Here is a 23,799-nt window from a genome sequence, read left to right on the forward strand (position 1 = left end):
GGTGAATTTGGGGGTGAGCACTGCAGGGAACCCGGACAGGACCCTGGCGTACTTGTTTTCCGATCTCTGTACAGAGTCCAGGTGGAGTGCTGGGAGCCATCTGCCTTTGAGGTGGAAGGTTTGAAAAGTCTTGGCATGGACCAATCTCCTTCCCTTGAGGTCCACTAGCAGGCTGTGGGGGTGCAGCAAGTCTGCCCAGAGGAGCAGCTGTTCTACTGTGGCCAGCGTGAACACCCACAAGAAGAGGCTGCCTCCCAGTTTGTCCTTGCGGGTACCAGAGGTCTGAATCATGCTGTTGTTGCCAACCCTCAGTGTGGGGCCCGACTGCTTATTCCTGGTGTCCTGTTCTGACTGGGGCAGGACTCTGACCTCTGCTCCTGCGTCCACGAGGAAGCGCCGTCTGGACTGGCGATCCCAAACGTACAGGAGGCTGTCTTCGTGGCCAGTTGTCATGGCCATTAGTGAAGGCTGGCCCTGACGTTGCCCTGAAACGTGCATGGTGGCCTGCACCGATGGACTCCAGCGCCCCATCTCTCATGGTAGAAACACCACTGGTCATCTGAATCACCTCCTCTGGGGCACTGCTGTTCTCTCGATGGGTCTGGCTACGGGGTTTGGTGACAAGCCCCATGGATGACGAGCACTCTATCTTCCGTTTCCACAGAATGTCTGCTCGTGCTGCGATTTTCTGAAGTCTGCATCAGCCAGGAATGTTGGATGTCCTCAGGCAGTTACTCCAGGAATGCCTGCTTGAACGTGATGCAGGGCTCATGTTTACCCAGGAGGGCCAGCATCTTGTTCATGAAGGCTGACGGGGTCCTGTCCCCAAGCCCATCCAGGTAGAGCAGATGTGCCCCTCTCACAGCTTTGAGAGACTGAAGGTCTCGATCAGCAAGTCCTTGAAGACTGTGTACCCACCTTCCAATAGCTACCCGGCCTGTTGTGTCCTGGTCCAGGGTGCTCACCACGTGGTAATACTGGGTGGATTCTGTTGTGATCTGCTGGATCTGGAACTGCGCCTCAGCCTGGTCAAACCACACGCGTGGTTGATTCGTCCAGAAGGTCGGCAGCTTGAGAGTGACTGTGTTAACTGCTGATTGTTCACTCATTGCTGGGTTTAGATGCTGTCTAAACTGTCGGGATCACCAAATGTAGCTGCGTGGTACACAAAAGAAGTCACACATATAGTGTAGACAGGTTAAGCTCTGAGTTTTATTAGGCCTCAGGCCCAACTTTTGGCTGTCGTCACAACATGCAGGTTTCCAACACGTCACAACATGCAGGTTTCCAACACGTGGGTACTTCCTGCATAACAATGCCCTTGCCTGCGCACTGTCCCTGTCTTTTGGCTCACAGCAAGGCCAGTGCCATTTTGGGGTTGCTGGCCTTTCAGCTGTCCTTGCCATTCACCTGCACCCGTGCTTGTTGGGGCCAATGCTGCTGTGCAGGCACCTGACCTTTGGTTGTGCTCACCGCGCAGAACGCCACCGCGGCGGGCCACCACAATGTGAAAATTGTATGTAAAGTTAGAAGTCGATGGGTTGTACTTGCTGGAAATGTTCTCAATGCAAGGAGTATTGTAGGAAAGGTAGACAAGCTGAGTGTGGATTGGCATGTAGAATTATGAAATTGTGGCCATTATATAACGGTTGCAGGAGGGGTAGGACTAACAGCTCAGTATTCCAGGCTCCGGTGCTTCAGACATGATAGAATGGGGTTGGCTGGGGGAGGTGGGAATTAGAGGGGGTGGAGTGGCATTGTTTGTGAAGGAAGTATCAGATGTGCTCAGGCAGGACAGACCAGTAGGTTCATCTAATGAGGCTATATGGGTAGAGCTGAGGAAGGGAAAGGAGTGACCAAACTAATGGGGTTGTATTATAGACTGCCTGATGGTTAGCGAGAATTGGAGCAAATCTGTAGAGAGATTTTAATTTTCCACATATTAAATGGGACTCCTAAACTGTAAAAGGGCTGGATGACTTGGAGTTTTTCAAATGTGTTCGAAAAGTTTTTGAAATCAGTATATAGAGGTTCCTTCCAGAGAGAGAGCGTGTAGTACTGGAACTCCAGGAGAGATGACAGCGGTATGTGTAGGGGAACATTTTGGGTCTAGTGATCATTATGTGATTAATTTCATGATAATTGTGGCGAAGGATCAGTCTGGGCCTCTGGTTGAGATTCTAATTTGGAGAAAGGGCAATTTTGAGGAAATGAGAGGATGAAAAATGTGTGGATTGGGGTGTTTTCGGGCAAGGACGTGCAAGGTAAATGGAGGACCTTCGAAGGTGAAATTTTGAGAGAACAGAGTTTGCTGCTGTCAGGATGAAAAGCAAAGTTAGCAGGCATTGGGAACTTTAGTTTTTGAGGAATATTGGAAGAGAAGTGCTTAGCTGGTACAGAGCCCTCCATAATGTTTGGGACAAAGAAATGAGGGGACTATGTATAAGAGAGCTGTAATTTTTATATAGTCAATCCAAAATGTAGACAAATAACCTTGAATAAAAATTTTCGGGAATTTTTTTTTTCAAATGTGAAACTGGAACTGAGGCAAATGAAGGAAAATAGTATCTGCCTCCAGCATTATGGAGGCCACTGTATTGAGCAAATGAGGCCCTTGAGGAGTATTAAAAAAAAAATGCAAGGAAAACCTAAAGAAAGAAATCAGGAGGCTAAAAGAAGACAGGAGGTTGCTTTGGTGACAAAGTGAAGGAAAATCCAGTGTTTCTAAAGGTATATTAGCAAAAGGATAGTGAGGGACAAAATTAGTCCCCTTGAGGATCAGAGTGTTTGACTATATATGGAGCCAAAAGAGATGGGGGAGATGCTAAATTTTTTTTTGCATCAGTATTCACTCAGGAAACAGGCTGGTTAATGCTTCAGGTTTAAAGTGCATTTGGACGGAGTACAAAGGGAAGGTAGATGAAGTGTGAGGCAGGAGATGGCAAACAGAGTTGAACCTGGAGAGGAGGGTTTGATGGATAGATGAAGCCAGGCTTTGAAGTAATTTGGTGGGTGGGGATGGAAGTGGTGATGACAACAGATGGTGTGAGGTGAGAAGTAGAGACAACAGAAGGTTGCAGATGATGGCATCTTTTTTATATAAAACAAAATGTGATATGGTCCTGATAAGTCAGTAACAGTTGGGGGAAAGGATAGGGAACCTGATTGGTTTAGTGTGTGAGTGATATGTAGATGGAATGTGGGTAATTGGTGCTAAGGGGTTTTAAATGGTAAAAATTCCAGAAAGCTGATGTGCAAGAAAACCTGGGACTGCTTGTACATGATTCACTATAAGTTAGTTTGCGGACCAGTATGATGTTGGCCTTCATTGCAAGAGGAGGTTAATTTTAGAGCAGGAGGTTCTTCTGGTGAGGCAGCACCTCGAGTACTGCATAAAGTTTTTGTCTCCTTACTTGAAAAAGAATGTATTGGCTTTGGAAGTGGTTCAGAGGAGGTTTACCAGGTTGATTCAAGAAGTGAGGGTATTATCTTAGGACAGATTGAATAGCCTGGGGTGATGGTCATGGGAGTTTAGAAGGATAACCGGGGATCTTGGAGACCTATGAAGGGAACAGTGAACATAGAAGTAGGCATTTGTTTCCATTGGCAGGCAAGACCAGAACTTGGGGACATTGGCTTAAGCCAAACGGGACTCCCGGTTGGTGTGTTGCCTCCCGGATGCAAGGGTCAGGGATATCACGGAGTAGCTGCAGGGCATTCTGGATGGGGAGGGTGAACAGCCAACTGTCGTGGTCCATGTTGGTACCAACGACATAGGAAAAAAGCGGGATGAGGTCCTACAAGCAGAAATCAGGGAGCTTGGAAGGAAGTTGAGGAGTAGGACTTCTAGGGGAATAATCTCTGGATTATTGCCAGTGCCACGATCTAGTCAGAGTAGGAATTGCAGGATAGATAGAATGAATATGTTACTTGAGCAATGGTGTAGGAGGGAAGGGTTCAGATTCTTGGGGCAGATGGGATCAGTTCAAACAGAACGATCTCCAACTGGACAGGGCTGGGATCAATGTCCTCGGGAGAGTGTTTGCTGTGCTGCTGAGGAAGGTTTAAACTAATGTGGCAGGGGAATGGGATCAGGAGTAGAGAGACGGAGGGGTTTAGCATGGGAAGAAGTCGGAGATAGGACGGTGAAAAGCCAAAGAGGCAGGCAGGTAACCTTAGGGCAAAAATGTAAAAGGGCCACTTTACAGCATAATGGTGATAGGGTTAAGGCTCTGGTAAAAACAAGCTTGAAGGCCTTGTGTCTTAATGCAAGGAGTATTTGTAATAAGGTGGATGATTTAAATGTGCAGATAGCTGTAAATGACTGTGATATAATTGGGATCACAGAGACATGGCTTCAAGGGGACCAAGGCTGGGAGCTTAACATTCATGGATTTTCAATATTCAGGAGGGTCAGACAGAAAGGAAAAGGAGATGGGGTAGGATTGTTGGTTAGAGAAGAGTTAAAAGCAATAGAAAGGAAGGATGTTAGCTTGAATGATGTGGAATCAATGTGGGTAGAGCAGCAAAATGCAAGGGGGCAGAAGACGTTAAAGGGAGTTATATATAGATCACCTAACAGTAGTAGAGAGGATGGGGATGGCATTGTACATGAAATTGGAAATGCGTGCAACAAAGGCAAGGCAGTTATAATGGGTGACTTTAATCTCCATATAGACTGGATGAATCAAATTGGTAAGGGTACTGATGAGAACGATTTCTTAGAAAGTATACGGGATAATTTTCTAACCAGCATGTTGAAGAACCAAAGAGGGAACAGGCCATTCTAGACTGGGTTCTGAGTAATGAGGAAGGGTTGGTTAACAATCTTGTTGTGCGAAGCCCTTTGGGCAAGAGTGACCACAATATGGTGGAATTTTACATTAGGTTGGAAAGTGACAGGGTTAATTCTGTAACTCAAGTTCTGAAATTAAAGAAGGGTGACTTTGAGGGTATGACACGCAAATTGATTAAGTTAGATTGGCAAATGTTACTTGAAGGATTAACTGTAGAAAGGCAATGGCAAGCATTTAAGGATCACCTGGATGAAATACAGCGTTTGTTCATCCCGGTTTGGAAAAAGAATAACTCAAGGAGGATAGTACATCCTTGGAATTCAAGGGAAATCAGGGAGAGTATCAAGTGTAAAGAGGATGTGTATAGACTAGCCAGGAAAGACAGAATACCAGAGGATTGGGAGAAATTCAGAGTTCCGCATAGGAAGGCAAAGAGATTATGAGAGAAAGTTGGCAGAGAACATAAAAAATGACTGCAAAAGTTTTTATATATATGTAAAGAGAAAGAAACTAGTAAAGACAAATGTGGGTCCCTTGCAGTCAGAAACAGATGAATTGGTCATGGGGAACAAGGACCTGGCAGACCAATTAAATAACTACTTTAGTTCGGTCTTCACTAGGGAAAATATGAATAGTCTTCAGGAAATAATAGGGGACCATGGGGCTAATGTGACGGAAGGACTGGGGATAAGTGTAAGTTATGAGGTTGTGTTGGATAAATTGAAGGGATTAAAGGCAGACAAGTCCCCAGGGCCAGATGGTCTGCATCCCAGAGTGCTAAAGGAAGTAGCCCATGAAATAGTGGATGATTGTTGATAATTTTTCAAAACCCTTTAGATTCTGGAGTAGTTCCTGAGGACTGGAGGGTGGCTAATGTAACTCCACTTTTTAAAAAGGGAAGGAAAGAGAAATCAGGGAATTATAGACCGGTTAGCTTGACATCGGTAGTGGGGAAAATGTTAGTCAGTTATTAAAGATGTGATTGGTGAATTCCTTGGTCAGAGCCAGCGTGGTTTTATGAAGGGAAAATCGTGTCTGGCTAATCTTGTTGAATTTTTTGAGGATGTAACTAGTAGAGTGGAGAGGGGAGAACCAGTAGATGTGGTTTACCTGGATTTTCAGAAGGCTTTTGATAAGGTCCCACACAGGAGATTACTATACAAACTTAAGGCACACGGTATAGGGGATATGCTATTGAGGTGCATAGAGAATTGGTTGACAGTTAGGAAGCAAAGAGTAGGAATAAAGGGATACTTTTCGGAATGGCAGTCAGTTACTAGTGGGGTACCACAAGGCTCAGTGCTCGGACCCCAGTTATTTACGATGTATATTAATGATTTAGATGAGGAAATAGAAAACAGCACTTCCAAGTTTGCAGACGACATGAAGCTGGGAGTCATTGTGAGCTGTGTAGAGGCTGTGGGAGTCATTGTGAGCTGTGTAGAGTGTGCAGGGTGACTTGGACAGGTTGGGTGAGTGGGCAAATGCATGGCAGATGCAATATAATGTGGATAAGTGTGTGGTTATCCACTTTGCAGGAAAGAATGGGAGGGCTGAGTACTATCTTAATGGTATTCAATTAGGAAAAGAGGAGCTGCAAAGAGACCTGGGTGTTGCTGTGCATCAGTCATTAAAAGTGGGCAGGCAGGTGCAGCAAGCAGTAAAAAAGGCGAATGGTATGTTGGCGTTCATATCAAGAGGATTGAAGTTCAGGAGCACAGAGGTATTGATGCAGTTGTATAGGGCCTTGTTGAGACCTCACCTGGAATATTGTATTCAGTTTTGGTCGTTTTATCTGAGGAAGGACATCATTGCCATGGAGAGAGTGCAGAAAAGGTTTACCAGATTGATACCAGGGATGGCGGGACTTGCATATGAAGAAAGGCTAGAACGACTGGGCTTGTACTCGCTGGAGTTTAGACGATTAAGGGGAGATTTAATAGAAACGTTCAAAATTCTTAAGGGATATGATAGGCTAGATGCAGAAAGATTGTTTCCAATGTTGAGCAAGTCTAGAACCAGAGGTCACAGTTTAAGGATACAGGGGAAGTCCTCTAGGATTGAGATGAGGAAGAATTTTTTCACTCAGAGGGTGGTGAATTTATGGAATTCTCTGCCACAGTAAGTGATTGAGGCCGGTTCCATAGCTATATTTAAGAGAGAGTTAGATTTGGTACTTGTGACTAGGGGGAGCAAGGGGTATGGAGAGAGAGCTGGAACAGGGTACTGAGTGGATGATCAACCATGATCAATATGAATGGCGGTGTAGGCTTGAAGGGCCAAATTGCCTACTCCTTCACTTATTTTATGTTTCAGAGAAGTAAATTTGAGACTGGGATGAGGAGGAGCAAGTTCTGCCATTTCTATTTGCTCTATTTTTGTGTTTGTTGGCTAGGGTTTCCTTAAAGTGTGGGGATGTTGCATCTTTTTCAAAAAGGCTTTGAGAACATCCCCAATCATTTTCTTTTCCTTTTGTTTTTTTAAATTTAAAAAAAAAAATTTTGCCATGCAAGACTTGGAATAGAGTAATCCAAAAGTGGCAGATGTTCAAAATGTGGGTAGAAATAAAGTTCTGCCAGTCAGGTAATATCTGCAGTTGCTGCCTTGCATTGCAATTTCAAGAACTTCGTTTTACCTTGGATTACAAGCTTTATTTCAGGAAGTTGCTATTGAGCAATTAATGGCAATTAGTGGCTTATTTAGGATTATGGTTGTGGATTTGGAGAACATTGTCAAATTGGCATTGGTGATAGCATAATTGGGGGAACAGACCTTGATTCTGAAGGTTGTGCTCCCTGGCTGATGCTATGGAAGGAGGAGAGAGGAAGTGGGGTCCCATGTTTGCATGAAAGCACATGTTTGACAAGGTGGGTGCTTCTGCTGTAGGATTATGAGGAACTTGGCAAATTTAAAAAATGTCTGATTATTTCCTATGCCATGTACCCGGGGCAGAAAAGCTGTTACCATGTTGTAGCTCTTTTTAAAAAAAAAAAGTAAAAATAAAAATTGGTAAGTGAAAAGTAGGATTTGAGGGACAACTGCTTTGCTGAAAGTTTGGGGTTGTAGAAATGGGGCAGCACTGTTGAGGACACACGGAATTGCAGCAGCCTGTGCAAAGGCTTCATGAAACCATCTCCCTGAGCTCTGTCTGCTCCACAGCAAGGACTTCCCAGTGGCCAACCATTTTAATTCCACACACCATTGCTGCACCAATATGTCTATTCTTAGCCTTGAACTGCCAAACTGAGGCGACCCGCAAATTGAAGGAACACCTCAGATCACATATCTGCCCCCCTAACCCTGGGAAAGAGGGGGAGAGTGGGTGGAGGGTGGTGGGGTACACTAGAGCACTGCTTTGAGACCTCTCTTCTGGCCAGGCTGACCACCTATGTACGGTTTGATGAGAAGAACAGGCTGATGCAGAAGAAAGCTTTGTGTGTTTTTCCCCCCCCCCCCCCCATGAAGTGCAGAGCCATGACCAAGGTAAGGAGAACCCTATCCAGTGGGACTAGACAAATACACCTGGATAGGTACTGATGGATTGTCCAGAACAACTGACCTTGCAGACATCTTCATCACATCACTGCAGCGGTCAATTGTCCCCATGGATTTTAAGACGGCCACCATTATCTATGTACTAAAGAAGGCAACAGTCGCAAGCTTTAATGCCTACTGCCCTAATATGAAATGCTTTGCGACTGATGAAGGAATGCATCTAAGCGAAGCTCCCAGAGACACTGATCCATTTCAGTTAACCTATGGATGAAACTGTTCCACTGATGATGCTATAGCCTTGTCCTTGCACTCCATCCTGACCCATCTGGAGAACGATGTCTCATACGTCAGGCTGCTGTTTATCGATTTCAGCTCAGCTCATTCCCTAGAGCCTGGTGGAGAAGCTGTTGCTGCTGGGATTCAACACCTCTCTTTGTAACTGGATTCTGAACTTTCTAAGAGACCACAGTTGTCCAGATCAGCAGCAGAACGTTGAGAACCATCACGCTGAGCACAGGAGCACCTCAGGCATGTTTTGAGCTCGCACCTGTTCACTCAACTGACCCACAAATATAATGCTAGATCCAGCTTCAATTGTGTCATTAAGTGTGCAGATGACACAACAGTAGCTGGCCTCATCTCCAACATCGATGAGTCGCACCACAGAGAAGAGGTGGAAAATCTCATGATATGGTGCAAGAGTAACAACTTGAGTTTCAACATGGACAAGAGAAAGGAGATGATTATGGACTTCAGGAGGACCAGGAGTCACCACCCTCACCTGTACACTGAACATATTCAAGAATTGAAGAACTCATCCATAGACTTGAATGAATATGCAACAGGTATCACTGACTTCATCAAGACCTGCATGGATGAGTGTGTGCCCACATGTTCATACCCAGTGTTCACCAACCAGAAGCCTTAGATGAATCAGAATCTACAGCCTGCTGAGGGAGAGAACAAGGGTGTTTAGAGCCAGAGATTGAACTATTTACAAAAAGTCAAGGTATGACTTGTGGAAAGCCATCTCTGAAGCAAAGTGGCAATTCTGAAGGAGGCAAGAGATGGATGGATACATACCAGCTATGACAGGGAGTTTAGGCCTACAAAGGTGAATACTTGCTTTGAAAAGAACAAAACAGTGCCTACCAGAATACCTGAAAAAGCTGAGGACCCTGTGATATCTGTCTCTGGGGGTGATATCAGAACATCATTCAATCGGGTGAACCCTCACAAGGCAACAGGCCCGGACAGTATACCTGACCAGGTTCTGAAAACCTGTGCCAACCAACTAGCTGGTGTGTTCACAGACATTTTCAATCTCTCAATACAACAGCCTGCTGCTCTATTCATTATTCACTCATGATTGTGTGGCCAGGCACAATTCCAATACCATCTACAAGTTTGCCAATGACACCACAGTTGTTGGCAGAAACACAAATGGCAATGAGGAAGCATACAGAAGAGAGATAGATCACCTTGTTGAATGGTGCAATGATAACAACTTTGCACTTCACATCAGTAAAACCAAGGAGATGATTGTGGACTTCAGGAGGAAGTCATGAAAACATGACCCAGTCCTCATCGAGGACTGAGTAGTTGAGAGGGTCAAGAGCTTCAAATTTCTAGGTGTTAACATCTCTGAGGATCTCTCCTGGTGCCATGTTGATGCAATCACAAAGCAGGCTCGCCAGTGGCTATACTTTGTTAGTTGTCTGAGGAGATTCGGCATTCCACCGGAGACTTATAAACTTATACAGGTGTATTGTGGAGTGTATTCTGACCAGTTTCATCATATCTTGGTAAGGAGGTGCCAACTCTCATGACAAGAATAAACTCCAGAAGGTTGTTGACTCGGCCTGCAACATCACAGACACCAGACTTCACTCCATCAAGGACATCTCGATGAGCCAGTGTCTTAAAAAAGCAACCTCTATCCTCAAAGACCCCCAACACCCTGGCCATGTTCTCTTCACACTGCTACCATCCAGGAGCCTACCATCCAGGAGCCTAAAGGCAAGCACTCAGTGGCAAAAGGACAGCTTCTTCCCCACTGCCATCGGATTCCTGAATAATCAATAGTTTTATGAACCCAAAGTCACTGCCTGACTTAATGATGATTTATTTTTTCATTAGTGATGTAGTATAAATTGAACGTACAACTGTGATGCTGCCACAAAACACCAAATTTCATCACTTGTTTGTGACCATAAATTCGGATTATGACAATAATAACTCGACAACGGGGAGGGTAGAGAGCACTGAATTTCATGAAATCCACTTAACAAGTGACCTATCGAGGACACAACATCTCTTCACTTGTCAGGGAGGTGCAGCAGTGACTGCAATACCTGAAAAGACTGAGGTGGGCAAGACTATCAGCCACCAACCATCTTTTCAACTTTCAATAAGAGCTCTATTGAGAGCGACCTGGCTGGCTTTACCACAGTGTGGTACGATTGCTGTAGGAATTTGGATTGGCCAATCCACAGCACCATAAGAATGGCATAAAGGATCACTGGGGTCTCCATCCCCACTCACCCCCACCTCCCTGAATACCCCCATTGACATGATCTACTGGGATTGTTGTCTGAAGAGGTATGCAAAATTGTTGAGAACCCCCCCCACTATCGCACACAGCATTTTTCATCTACTCCCGACAGAAAAGAGTTACAGGAGTATTAGATTTAGAACCACCAGGTTGAGAAAAATCCTCTTCCCATGGGCACTGAGAATGCTGAATGAACTGCTCATACCACTCTCCAAGACACTTCCATTAGGTGTGTACTACGCTGTTTTTTCAGGTGGTCCTTGTACAATTGGATCCATACTCTCAACCAGATGGCATTAACATCGACATCCCATTTCTGTTAGCCCTCTCCTCTGAGTCTCTCTTCCTATTCCCTTGCTCGCCATCTGCTTTCCTTCCTTGTCCTATCAGAGAGCTATCCTCTGCTTTCTCCTATCACTTCTCTGCTTTCTTTATTTCTGTCCTACCATTTTCATACACCTATAACTTCTTGCCTGTCAGCCTGTGCTGCTCTCCCTTCCTCCTTTCTCTCCTCCACCTCCCCTGCCCCTTTTTATTCCTTTCTATTCAATTGCCTTTCTGTTTTTTCCTGAATGTGATGAAGGGCCCAGGCCAGAAGTGTTTGTAACCCTTTACTTCCCATGGACGTGGGGTAACCTGCTGAACTTCTGCAGCACATCTGTGTGTAGCAGCCGACACTAGCATTTGCAGACATTCTTGTTTAACATGTGCCAGTAAAAAGGGTGGTAAAGAAAGTGTGTGTTAAGTTTTCCTTTATTGGTTGCTTGATTGAGTTTGAAAGTTAGGAGGTCATGTTGCATCATGACTTTGGCTAGGCCACACTTGAAGTGTTGTATGTAATTCTGGATGCCTCAAAAGGATACGGAGACTTTCAAAAGGCCTGAAATGTTGGATACCCTTTGCTTCCTGTGAATGCTACATGACCTACTCAGTTTCTCCCGCATATTTGTGTATTGTAATATGCAGGGGAAAGAGATAATGTTGATGTGCAAGTCACAGGTTTTAGTTTGATGTGGCATTGTGTTTGGTGCAGATATTGTGGGTTGAAGGACCTGTTAATGTGTTGTATGGTGTTCAAATGTTGATGAGGAGAATGATTTAGCAATAACCATCAAAACCGGCTGTATAAGCTTGTATAGATAAAGTTAAAAGGAAAAAAATCAACAAAAGTGAGCATGGGACCTTGCATCATGAAGACTGGAGAATTAATTGTGGATTAAGGAGCTGCAGAAAAATTGAACAATGTTTTCTTTTTGCTGACTTAAAGGGAAAACTACTGGAAATACTGAACAACCATCTGGCATGGGATGTTCAAGATAAAGTAATGTAGTATTTTATTGGTACTGAAATTATATCTTTCTAATGAGATGGCCGTATAAACTGTTGGTGCACTGTTTATCATTCAATATTCCATAAATTCTAGAATTGTACAGAGACATCAAAGATTATCACCCTTATTTAAAATGAATGAAAACTTAAAGCTGCAGATCTGGTAGCTGAGACCAGAAGCAAGGAAGAGGTGAGAATCTTTTGTCAAGCAAATGTAAGGAAACATCTGGACAATCTTTAAGTGAGGTCATCTTAGTGTGAAAAGGTAAGACTGGGTGGAATTTTAAAATGCATACAATATAGTTTTTTTTTCTCTGCCAGTGTGTAGATAGTCCAAATTTAATGCAGGACCTGATCCTATAGGGCATGAGGCTGGGCAAATAATTGAAGTATCAGTTGGACATTATTTTGGGAAGAGTGACCACAACCCAACTAATTTGGGAAGTGGGGAGTCTTTAAGAGGTCAAGATATTCCCCAGAAAATGAAGACTAATGATTCCATATGTATAGATAGGCCAATTAAAGGAGAGGCTACACTTGGCCTGGTATTGGGAAATGGGTGAACATTTCGAGAAAGCAGTCTCTCTCCTTTATCATAATGCTGGGAAAGACCGGAAGAAACAGTTTAAGAAAACATTGAATTGGGGAAAGGGAAAATATGATGCTATTGGGAAGGAGCTTGGCAGCATAAATTAGGAGCAGATGTATTTGGAGAAATGTTTGGCAGAAATATGGCAAATGTTCAGGTAATATTAGCATGTTGCTCTGCATAGAGACAGGGAAAGGCTGATAAAGTGAAAGAGATGCAAGGGATATGGAATATCTAGTTGTGAAGAAAAGAAAAACCTACAAGAAGATAGGAAAACCTAATGCTCTAGAGAATTACAAAATTGCCAGGAAAGGACTTGGGAGAGCTGGATGGGGGGCCTGTAATGGAGGATTTAGACCAGCTTATGCAGGAAGGGATGCAGTTGCATCAGAAGACATAATGCAAATTCCACCATGAGGCCCAGGATGCATATGAATCAGTAGACCTAATCTAATTTACATCACGAGGCCCAGAGATGCAGTTGTCTTCTTGGTCGCAGACTGTCAGGAGACCTTGAAGATAATTAAATCATTTATTCAAAGAGGTAAGCTATGAGACCAGAAGCAAGGAAGATGTGAGAATCTTTTGTCAAGCAAATGTAAGGAAACATCTGGACAATCTTTAAGTGAGGTCATCTTAGTGTGAAAACACTGCTGAAATGGAGACTCTCCGAGAGGTAGCAACATCTCTCAGCAAGAAGAAGAGCTTCTAGATTCCAACCAACGTCCCGGTCGGGGGAGGTGGAGAAGCTGCTACCAGCCCCCAGAAAACCTACAACAAGTGTGCAGTCATTGCCTCCCTCTGACAGTTGGGACCAGTCCAGGCGTAGATAAGTATAATTGGGAAGGGCTTGCATATTGTAGTTAGAATTCAGCTTTAGATTTAGTAATAAAGACTTGTATAAACTGAAGTGCTCTCGGTGTGTGTATGCATTTGGAGAAATGTTTGGCAGAAATATGGCAAATGTTCAGGTAATATTAGCGTGGTGCTCTGCATAGAGACAGGGAAAGGCTGATAAGGTGAAAGACCCATGGAATATCTAGTTGCGAAGAAAAGAAAAACCTACAAGAAGATAGGAAAACCTAATGCTCTAGAGAATTACAAAATTGCCAGGAAAGGACTTGGGAGAGCTGGATGGGGCCTTGGTGAGCAGGATTAAGGAAAACCCAAAGGTATTCTACAAGTAAGTGAAGAACAAGATGATAAGTCATGTGGGGATAGGATGAATCAGGGTTGGTGGAAATGGGTGCATGGAGATAGTGGAGGTCCTTGATGAATGATTTGTTTCAGTAAAGGATAAGTAGGATAAAAAGGCATGTTTCTCCATGGCAAAGATGTCAAAGTCCAGAGGGCATAGAATGAAAGGCTTGGAGAGTATCAGAAGATTTTTTTTAAAAATGGTTGCAGTCTGGAACACATTGCCTGAGTAAGTGCTGGTGGAGGATAGTCTCATCACTTCAGAATATTCAGGATAAGGACTTGAATCATTCTTGTGTGTTCTCTGCTGCCATCTTCATAACACTGTCATCTCCCTTGTTTCAATTTTTCTGTCGTCTTTTCCTCAATACTTAATTATTCTAATGGTAGCCAGGCTGCCTTTCTACTTCTGTCCTTGTTCAAAGCACAAAGTCTCTTTCATACACCACGTACAAGCTAACCTACAATAGCTGTAGTTGCAGGAGAAACTCTATTTTAAAATCCTGATCCTTGCTTTCAAATTTGATCCAAAGTTTTCCCCTTCTCTCGTTCTATAACAAGTCCTGCCTTGTGAGCCTTCTTATTTCCTGTCCTGTACTTGTCCTCAGGTACACTGATGCTTTAAATTGATTACAAGTACACAGACATTGCCACACCTGGGAAGTGGTACGGTTAGCATAGCGGTTAGCGTAACTCTGTTGCAGCGCCACTGACCAGGGTTTGAATCCAGCACTGTCTGGAAGAAATTTGTAGGCTTTCCTGTGTGCTCCAGTTTCCTCCCACCCTTCAAAAAATGTTATGGTAGTTGTAGATTCATTGTGTGTATTTGGGCAGCATGGGCCAGTGGAGTGAAAGGGCCTGTTATCATGTTCTATATCTAAATTTTTAAAATTAAGAAGGATATTCTGAAGGGATCATAACTGTAGATGAGACCTTTGCTGTCTGGTACAGGGAAAGTTCTCATCACTGCCTTCTCCCAGTGGCCAGAGCTGCTGCTTAAATCATAGTGTTCATCCACGGGCACAATGGACATGATCATTATTGTCCAATAATTGGGAAAAAAAAATGGAGAGAGCGGTACCAGCTTTCTCTGACATGATCAGTTGGGAAGTGTGGAATATCCTCCTTAAAATCTTACTCCCACAGATTCATTTGAATCTTTTGCTTGCTCCACAATGATTTGCAAGTAGATCCGTTCTTGTCATAACACCAAACATTTTCTCTATCTTTCTTGAAGCTGTGTTATCCAACCAATCTCCATCAAACTTCTCACTGGAATACAGTAGATCTTCCAAACGAATTGGAAGCTGTTTATTTTATACTGTTACTTACGTTATGAACTAACAACCCTTTAATTATTTTTTGGGACTAAAGGGATTTTGTTAGCACTAACACAGGAACAGCAATGGAAAATTCACCAGACAATGGTAAATTCAAAATAATAGTTTTTTTTAATTAAACTATTAATAACATAACATTACTTACTTATCTCTAAACGTTTAACTAAACTTAACTCCACTGTGCACAAAGGTGTATGTGTCTCTGTGTCTCTCCCACTCTGAAAAGTCAATCTTTAAAAGTTCAGCATCATTTTAGTCTTGCTTGAAGGTTTTAAATTCTTAGTTCAGAAATAATTATAAAGCACTTTTAAACATAGATCTTCAGGCCTCTTTACTCACAATTATGCTTTCCACACGAAGAATTTGCCCTCTTAAAGACAAGAAATGTGACTTTTTTTCCACAATGAATTCATAAACCCAGACAAGGATGCGGTTATCTTCTTCCATGATGAAGTCACAAACCAGACGAGGGTTAAATGAACTGGCCACACAAAAATAGACCCAGTAGAAATCTGTCCTCTTTTCCAAAGAGACAGCAGAATGGTCTTCCTTATTTCAAAAGCCACTGATTGTGTTCCCTTTTTCCAGGAGAAACAAACCGTACCAATTCTGATTACTGTAACTCAACCCTGTCTTTCACAAGGTTCAATTCCTGTGTCACAGAGGTTTGACTTCTGTACTCTCCAAACTGAACTCTTACAAAACTGAAAACAAAATACCAAATACAGACAATGTATTTCTCCAAATCATGTGACTGTTACATAATCACTGAGGTGAGTCAGAATTCTTTTATTTCTACCAAAATTCTGTTCCTTTTTCAAAACCATTCGATATCCATAACCACCTCTGATCTCATCTCTGTTCAAGAGGCTTAAGTGGCTTTGATTTAAAAACAGATGACTTCCTTAGCAGTTCATGAATAATAAAGACCCACTTGAAATCCATTAGCTCTGTGTTCAAGACACATCAACTCCAGGAATGAACTCTCTTCTCCGAAAACAATGGTTCTCTATAAATGTGCTGTGACCTGTGTGACCCTGTACCAACCCACCACTAACTTACTAAGAATACATGTTCAATATTTTATATAAAATAAATATAGTTTAATGTTAAAGATTACACTTTAACTTCAATAATTGAGTTGCAGCATGAAGAATGCCATTTGAATTGGTGGATGATGCATGCTCAAAAGCTGATGTCCACCATCATAGGGATAACATTGGACTACAAATGCTTTCCGAAGGTTTGCTTCCTGAAAAAGAATTTGGGATTATGATAGGCCACATTAAGCTAAACACAAAGATAATTTCAGATTTGCTGTGTCATACAGGAAGCTGAAGAAACATTAAATTAACTTTTTATTGAATTTAGCATATTTAATCACATAATGATGCTGACATTGCATTAGTTCAACTGACCTAAAAAAATTGCTACTGATTTTTTTTGTTTGTACTCAGCATTTGATGCTTGTGTCGGTCTCCAAACATAGTCAGCCAGCAATGATGGATTCCAATTGCCCTAATACCACTTTTCCATGGTCAAATTTCCTGGTGAAACCTTTCATCTTGTTCGACACTGCCAAGATCAGTAGGGAAGTCCAAGTACGAGTGTAGATGATGAATTTTCAATGTCATGTTGCACTTCATGAAGTAGACTTAAAATGGGAGATGAAATCACAAAAATAGGTTATATATTTAAAAAGAGGTGTTTGATAGGAAAATTGAGGTGATTTTTGTGATCTGTAGCCCAAAATCCATCAACTACACCCACAAAAGTATTCAGGAAGCAAAATCTTTGTTGCCCAATGTAATCTATGAGAAGAGGGGCATTGCTTTGAACATTTGGAAGACAACTTCCAGTATGTCAGGAGCCACTCTGTGAAGACATTGTGCTTTTGACCAATTAAAGTCCTCACATTTGGCACAGAACTTGTGCTCAAATAGGCACCTCTGAGATCCAGGTTAACGACAGTAGGCATCTTATCACTTGTTTCAAAATAAAATATCATAACTGTTTTCTTGCAGAATTCTTCAAACTTGTTGGAAAGTTGAGCAAGTCAGTGTCCACTCCGAGATCAACATTCCCAGCTTTGAGACCCTAATTACACTCAATAAACTACATTGGGCAGACCAAATTGTTTGCATGCCCAGTCCCTGAACAGATGTACCAATTCAAGTTTTGGTATGGGGAGAGATGACTAGGCAGACAGGAAAAAAAAATTCAAGTATGTTTTCAAAGCTGTTTTGAAATGCAACAAGCACAGTGACTCCTGGGAAATTCTGAAGCAGAGTGGAGAAGAAACATTCCAGATGTCTTGAGAATGTCGAGAGCATGAAGAAGCTAGAGTTCTCCCGAAGTGGCTGAGAATCACAGCTTAACCCCATAGTAACAGGTCTACAGTTAAACATGGCAAAGCCATGGAGAGTCATGTGGAAGAGACCCAAGGGTACAAGAACATAGTTCCCTGAAATTGGCAACATAGAGTGGTGAAGGTGTTTTGATTGTTTGCTTTCATTTGTCAGGGGACAGGATCTGGAAAATCATGTTACAACCTTTGGACCACCACACGTGGAATATCATGTCTAGTTCTGGTCACCCAGCAAGAGAAAGGATGTCATTAAGGTGGAAAGGTGCAGAAAAAGTTCACAAGGATGTTACCAGGCCTAATGGGATTGAGTTATCAGGAGAGGCTGGGTTGGTTGGGTCTCACAAATAATGTGAACATTCAGTCTTTTTCCAACGGTAGGAGAGTCTTAAAGAATGTAGATTTAAGGGCATAGATTTAAGCTGAGCTGGGAAAAGGCTTAAAAAAGACCTGAGGGTCACCATTTTCTAACTGAGAAAGGTGACTATAGACCAAACTACCAGAGGAAGTGGTTAAGGTATTTAAAAGATATTTGAACTGGTGTGTGGAAGACAACAGTGCAGAAATAGGCCCTCTGACCCATATTATTAGTGCCAAACTATTATTCTACCAATGTGGGTCAAGTGGGACTTGCTCAGGTTGTCAATTTGATCAACGTGGACATAAGGACCTGTTTCTGTGCTATGTAACTGCACATCTTTAAGAGCCTCCAGTTGCCACATTTCCTCATTAGCCACCTTGTCACTCACAATCTCATATAAAGTCATCAGAACAAGTCCTAAACCTCCGAATTTACTTCTCCAAATGTTGCTGCTGTTCTTTTCCACTCATTGTGGGTGGTAGGGGAAAGGAACACCTGCTTGCCTAATGTCTTGTTCTCTGGCTTGATGTCAAACAATTCATTATAATATGTGGTGATGTTTTACTCAATCCAAAGTTGCTTTGACATCAATCATACCCACATTCAGGTCCAAGAAGAATGCAGTAACTTGCCTTAATGACTACCTATCAGTGGTACTTGCATCAACAGTATGAAGCATATCAGCTGCTGTCTGAGCAGTGACATGGATACATTCCAGTTCACCTTTCATAGTAACAGGTCTACAGCAGATGCCATCTCACTGGGTCGACACAAAGCTCTGGAAAACCTGGACAGCAGGATGCTCTTTATCAACTACAGTTCGGCATTTAATACCATCAAAACTGATCAGCAAACTTCAAGACCTGAGTCTCTACACCTGACTGTGTAATTGGATCCTGGATTTCCTTACCTCCAGACCACAATCAGTGAAGATGGTCAAGAACTTCTCCTCCACAATCTTCATCAGTACTGCAGCACCACAGGGCTGTGTTCTTTGCCCCCTGCTCTACTCACTTTGCACCTACAACTGTGTGGCTCAGTACGACGAAAACACCATCTACAAATTCGCCAACGATACCATGGTAATGGGTTGAATAAAGGAGGAGAATGAGTCAGCGTAATGGGAGGAGACTGAAAATTTGGCTGAATGGTGCACCAACAACAACTTTGTATTCAATGCCACCAAAACTAAGGAGTTGATTGTTGACTTCAGGAAAAGAAAGCCAGTGATCATTGGGAGATCAGAGGAGGAGAGAGTGAGCAAATTTAGGTCTTGGGAATTGCTATCTCAGAGGATTTTTGCTGGACCCATCACACCAATGGCATTGTGAAGAAAGCATGTCAGCGCCTCAACTTCTTCAGGAGTTTGCGAAGGTTTAGTGTGACACCAGAAACCCTGGTAAATTTCTACAGAGGTGTGGTGGAAAGTGTGCTGACTGGCTACATCGCAGTTTGGTGTGGGAACACCAATATTCCGGAGCATAAAGCCCTCCAAAAGGTAGTGGACACAGTCTAGAACATTGCAGGCAAAACCCTCCCCATTATTAAGTACATCTGTAGAGAACACTGCTGTTGGAGAGCAGCAGAAATCATCAAGGATCTACACCATGCTCTGATCTCAGCTGCTGGCATCAGAAAAAGAGGTCTAGGTGCCACAAGACTCGCACCACCGGGTTCAAGAACAGCTGCTCCTCCTCCACCATCAGGCTCCTCAATGACAAACTCCATCAGAAACTCATTTAAGAACTCTTACTTGTCCACTTTATTGGTTTTCATTTTGTTCTCTGTATTGCCCAGTCAGAATGTTTACAATTCTTTGTTTACTCTGTACAATTAATTTTTTGCACTACCAATACGTAGTAATTCTGCGTGCGCACTGGAAAAAGGATGTTATGTATGTACTCTGACCATAAATCTGAATAGTAGAAGAAGGAGGCGTGGTTAGCATAGCAGTTAGCGCAATGCTATTACAGTGCCATTGACCCTGGTTCGAATCTGGCACTGTCTGTAAGGAGTTTGTACATCCTCCCAGTTTTGCATGGGTTCTCAGGTTTCTATCCACCTTTCAAAATATATGGGGGTTGTAGGTTAATTGGGTATTTGGGCAGCTGGCATCTGGACTAAGTGAAGCAAGGAAAGTTGAGGGGGGAAGATATAAAGAGTAAGCTTTTTTACACAGAGTTGTGGGGGTTGCCAGGGTTGCTGTTGGTGGCTGAGACAATAGGGAATTTAAGAGACACTGAGACATGAATGAAAGAAAAAAGTGTGATGAGGTAAGGAGGATTTAGTTTTTTTTTGGGCTGGTGTATACAGGTTGGCACAACACTTGGCTGAAGGACCTGTACTGTGCAGAATTGTTCTCTGTTACTGTGCTGCCTGACTAAACTTAAATACTGCTGCGATGGTGGGTTTTAGAATTTGTGGTTCTAGCACATATCACCTGAACTTAATTTTGCATGTTTTCCAGGTTAAGTTAAAAATTGTAACCTGTGTATTCCATTATCCAGTATTATTACTCAATCCTCTCCATGTATTTAAAAGTATCAAGCTGGTATTCATGTGACAAATGCATTGCTTGGGAAAGATGCATTGATGTAATGAAGCACTAAAGTCTGCAGGCGCTGTGATTGTTGTAAAAACAGATGAATGCTGCAGGAACTCAGCAGGTCTCAGCATCCATAGGAGGTAAAGATATATTACTGATGTTTTGGGCTCAGGATATAAGACCTTCCAAGCATTTCTTTTTTTACTGAAGATGCATTGATGATGGATGGAAATGATTACATGGTGGACTTTTATTTTTGCTTGGAATATGTTACAAAATTTTCAGCAACTGAAACCGTCTTGGTCACTCACAATCAATTGGACGGAGTACTGTAAAGTTTCCAGCAAATACATTTTTTTCTCAATGTACTACGAGTTATCAGTTGGAGGCTATCAAAGGAAAGGGGGAAGAAAACGAGGATGCTGCTATTGATCAGAGACCTGTCAATAGTGAAGCCTAAGAATTATCAATGAGAGTAAAGATAGTACTGATGTAGATTATCTAGTAATCAAACACAGGATTCTGTTGATACTGTGGTAAAGTGAAAAAAACACCCAAAAGCTGGAGAAACTCAGCAAGTCAAACGGTGCCTTTATGTAGCAACGGTGAAGATACCTCACCAACATTTCGCACTTGAGCCCTTCATCTAGCCCAAAACGTTGATGTTTCTTCATCTTTGCTACATAAAGGCACCGTTTGACCGGCTGAGTTTCTCCATCATTGTGTTTTTTTTTAGATTATCGAGTGTGTAAACTTGTACAAAAGGTCTGTCAATCAGAATTTTCCACTCGACTAGCAGTGTGTTACCACCTTTTTCCTTTTTCTCTAGTGTTGCTGCAGAAACAAAGTACAAATTGGAAATGTGCGATGACCATGGCCCAGCAACTTCGTTGTATATCATTTTGACTTGAAACAGTTTGTGTCAGGAAAAGTAAGCATGAAACAATTCTCTTCCCTTGCTAAGATGAGATGTATTGCATGTGTTATACGCCTCTGGGTGTGTCGATTTGAGCTAACACAGGAAACAGTGTCCAACAGGTTGGAGTACAAATCATGTGGTGTTGGGGGCCGTGCCATGTGATGATGTGCGGTTAGATTGTGAATCCCTCCTCTCTGAAAAAGTTTGTGTTAATAAAGGTTGAAGTTTTTTAAAAAAAAAAGGAAAAGTTGGACGATCAAATAAATAACACAATGTGTCACCAAAGACAGAGAAAACAGTTGCAACTGCAGAAGAAACTGAACAAGAAAAATTTTGAAGGAGGATCCTGGAGCTGTCTGGAAGGTAGGAGTCCGTGGAGATAAGCCTGGAGCTGGGTAGACCTTGGACATTGCTGTACGAGATCTCCTCTGACAATGGCCACCCAATACTGTTGAAGTAACTCTGCACTTGCGCGACTCCTTGCACATGTGCAGAGCACAGAAAAAAAACAGGCATATTTTTTAAAAAATCCCAAGAAGTTTCCAGCTCCAGCGATCAGGATAAAGACCAAGAAAAATGGGAATTATATCTAGAACAAGGAGCTATGACTAAAAAGACAGGAGAAAAAGAGACCTATTTCAGATGAAATGAATTATATGAAAAACTTGCAACAATCTTTTGTGCAATTAACAGAAGTTAAAATGTGTAGTGAGAGTATGGTTGAAAATAAGAATTTTACTAAAAAGGTGGAAAGAATGATGCAGCAAGTAAATGAGAAATTTGAAGTGGAAAAGAAAATTAAAGGAAATTAATTTGAAATTCAAAATGTTAACAGATGAAAAAAATCCAAGCTGAAGTGGCTGCAACAAAAGATCAACTAACTCAGAAAACTTCAGTAGAGGACATAATATAAAAATTGTTGGACTTAAAGAAGGCAATGAAGGTCAGGATATGAAGAAGTCTTTGCAGCAATGGATTCTGCAATCTTTTTTGGGGGGGGGGGGTACTGAATTTCAAGGAGATATTGAGTTTGAAAGAGCTCAGAGAGCATTACAGCCGAAGCCACAACCAGATCAAAGTCCACATCCGATATTGGTTAAATTGCTTTGTTATGAAGTGAGAGAAAAAAAAATCTTGGAACTGGTGGCAAAACCAGCAAAGGAAAGACTATCATTATTAATTTACAATGGAAATAAAATCTTACCCTGATAGAAGTTTTGATTTGTTGAAAAAGAGAAAAGAATTCAATGCTGTTAAAAATGTATTGTGGAAGAAAGGCTATGCCTTTGTCTTAAGGTATCCGGTATTGAAAGATTTTGTTCCCGACAGGAAGAATAGATTCTTTACAGAACTCAATGAGGCAAAGGTGTTTGCAGACTCATTGCCTGAGAAAGAGAGACAAGCAGTGGGCAGTGCTTGAAATGAGAGATAATACTGAATTATTATCGCTGATAATAGAGGGAAAAAGGAAATATTAAAAAAATTTTGGAGAGATTATTGGGGAGGAAAGTTTTATCCTGAAGCATCTATAAATAAGTAAAAATTTGTAAATATTTAAGATTTTATAGATGTAATGCAACAAGAGACAGTTCAGTAATTTGAGAAAGTTAGTTGGGAGTGAAGGATTAACTTTGGAATCATGAGTGCTGGTGTGGTTCCGACCACAACTCGTGTAGATCAGGTTTTTAAAGACGTAATTTTAATAATGTATGCCTTGGTGGTGGGGTGGGGGGTGAGTGGTTTCTATATTTTTCTTGTTTTCTTTTTCTCAATACACCCAAATATATGAAGAACATTAAGAAATATATTATTAGTGTTATAAAAATGAGAGGGATGGGAGTGTAAAGATGGATGGTTAGTAGATTTAATAAAGAGATCTGATGGCTGGAAAAATAATTTTTATTAGTGTAAATGGGATATGAAAAATTAAGAAGAGATTGGGTAGGAACCATATTGGCATCTTCATTCAATTCCAAAGCTAGAGGTACAGCAATATCAATAAATAAAAATCTAACCATGAAAATACTGGACACAACTGTAGATAAGCAGGAAGATATGTTATGGTAAATTGTTAGTTTTATTCAGAACAATGGACTTTAATGAATGTATAAGTACCTAATGTAGATGATTGTAAATTTGCACAAGATTTTTATGCATTTATCAAATGCTCAGGGAAAAATTATATTGGGAGGAGAATATTGTTAGTTTGGACCCTAAACTGGAGATAAAATGATGAAAAATATAGGTAAAATAGCAATTGATGTAATGAAAGATATGGGGTTAGTGGATATGTGGAGACAAATTCATCT

General features: G+C 42.0%; 1 protein-coding gene across 10 annotated transcripts in view; it reads left to right on the top strand.

The window, feature by feature from the left end:
- The window catches only part of prdm10 (PR domain containing 10), a 385,295-nt gene that overhangs the window by 45,004 nt on the left and 316,492 nt on the right, over positions 1–23,799 (top strand). For 3 of the 10 annotated variants that reach the window (XM_069894370.1, XM_069894369.1, XM_069894366.1), the window contains one exon: positions 21,401–21,502. The gene's annotated coding sequence lies outside the window, so the exon portion shown is untranslated. Of the gene's footprint in view, positions 1–16,986; positions 20,712–21,400; positions 21,503–23,799 lie in introns of those variants that run through there. The other 7 variants (XM_069894371.1, XM_069894372.1, XM_069894365.1 and 4 more) reach the window with 6 other exon arrangements.

This window comes from Narcine bancroftii, chromosome 8, assembly GCF_036971445.1.
Source record: "Narcine bancroftii isolate sNarBan1 chromosome 8, sNarBan1.hap1, whole genome shotgun sequence".
Classification (NCBI taxonomy): domain Eukaryota; kingdom Metazoa; phylum Chordata; class Chondrichthyes; order Torpediniformes; family Narcinidae; genus Narcine; species Narcine bancroftii.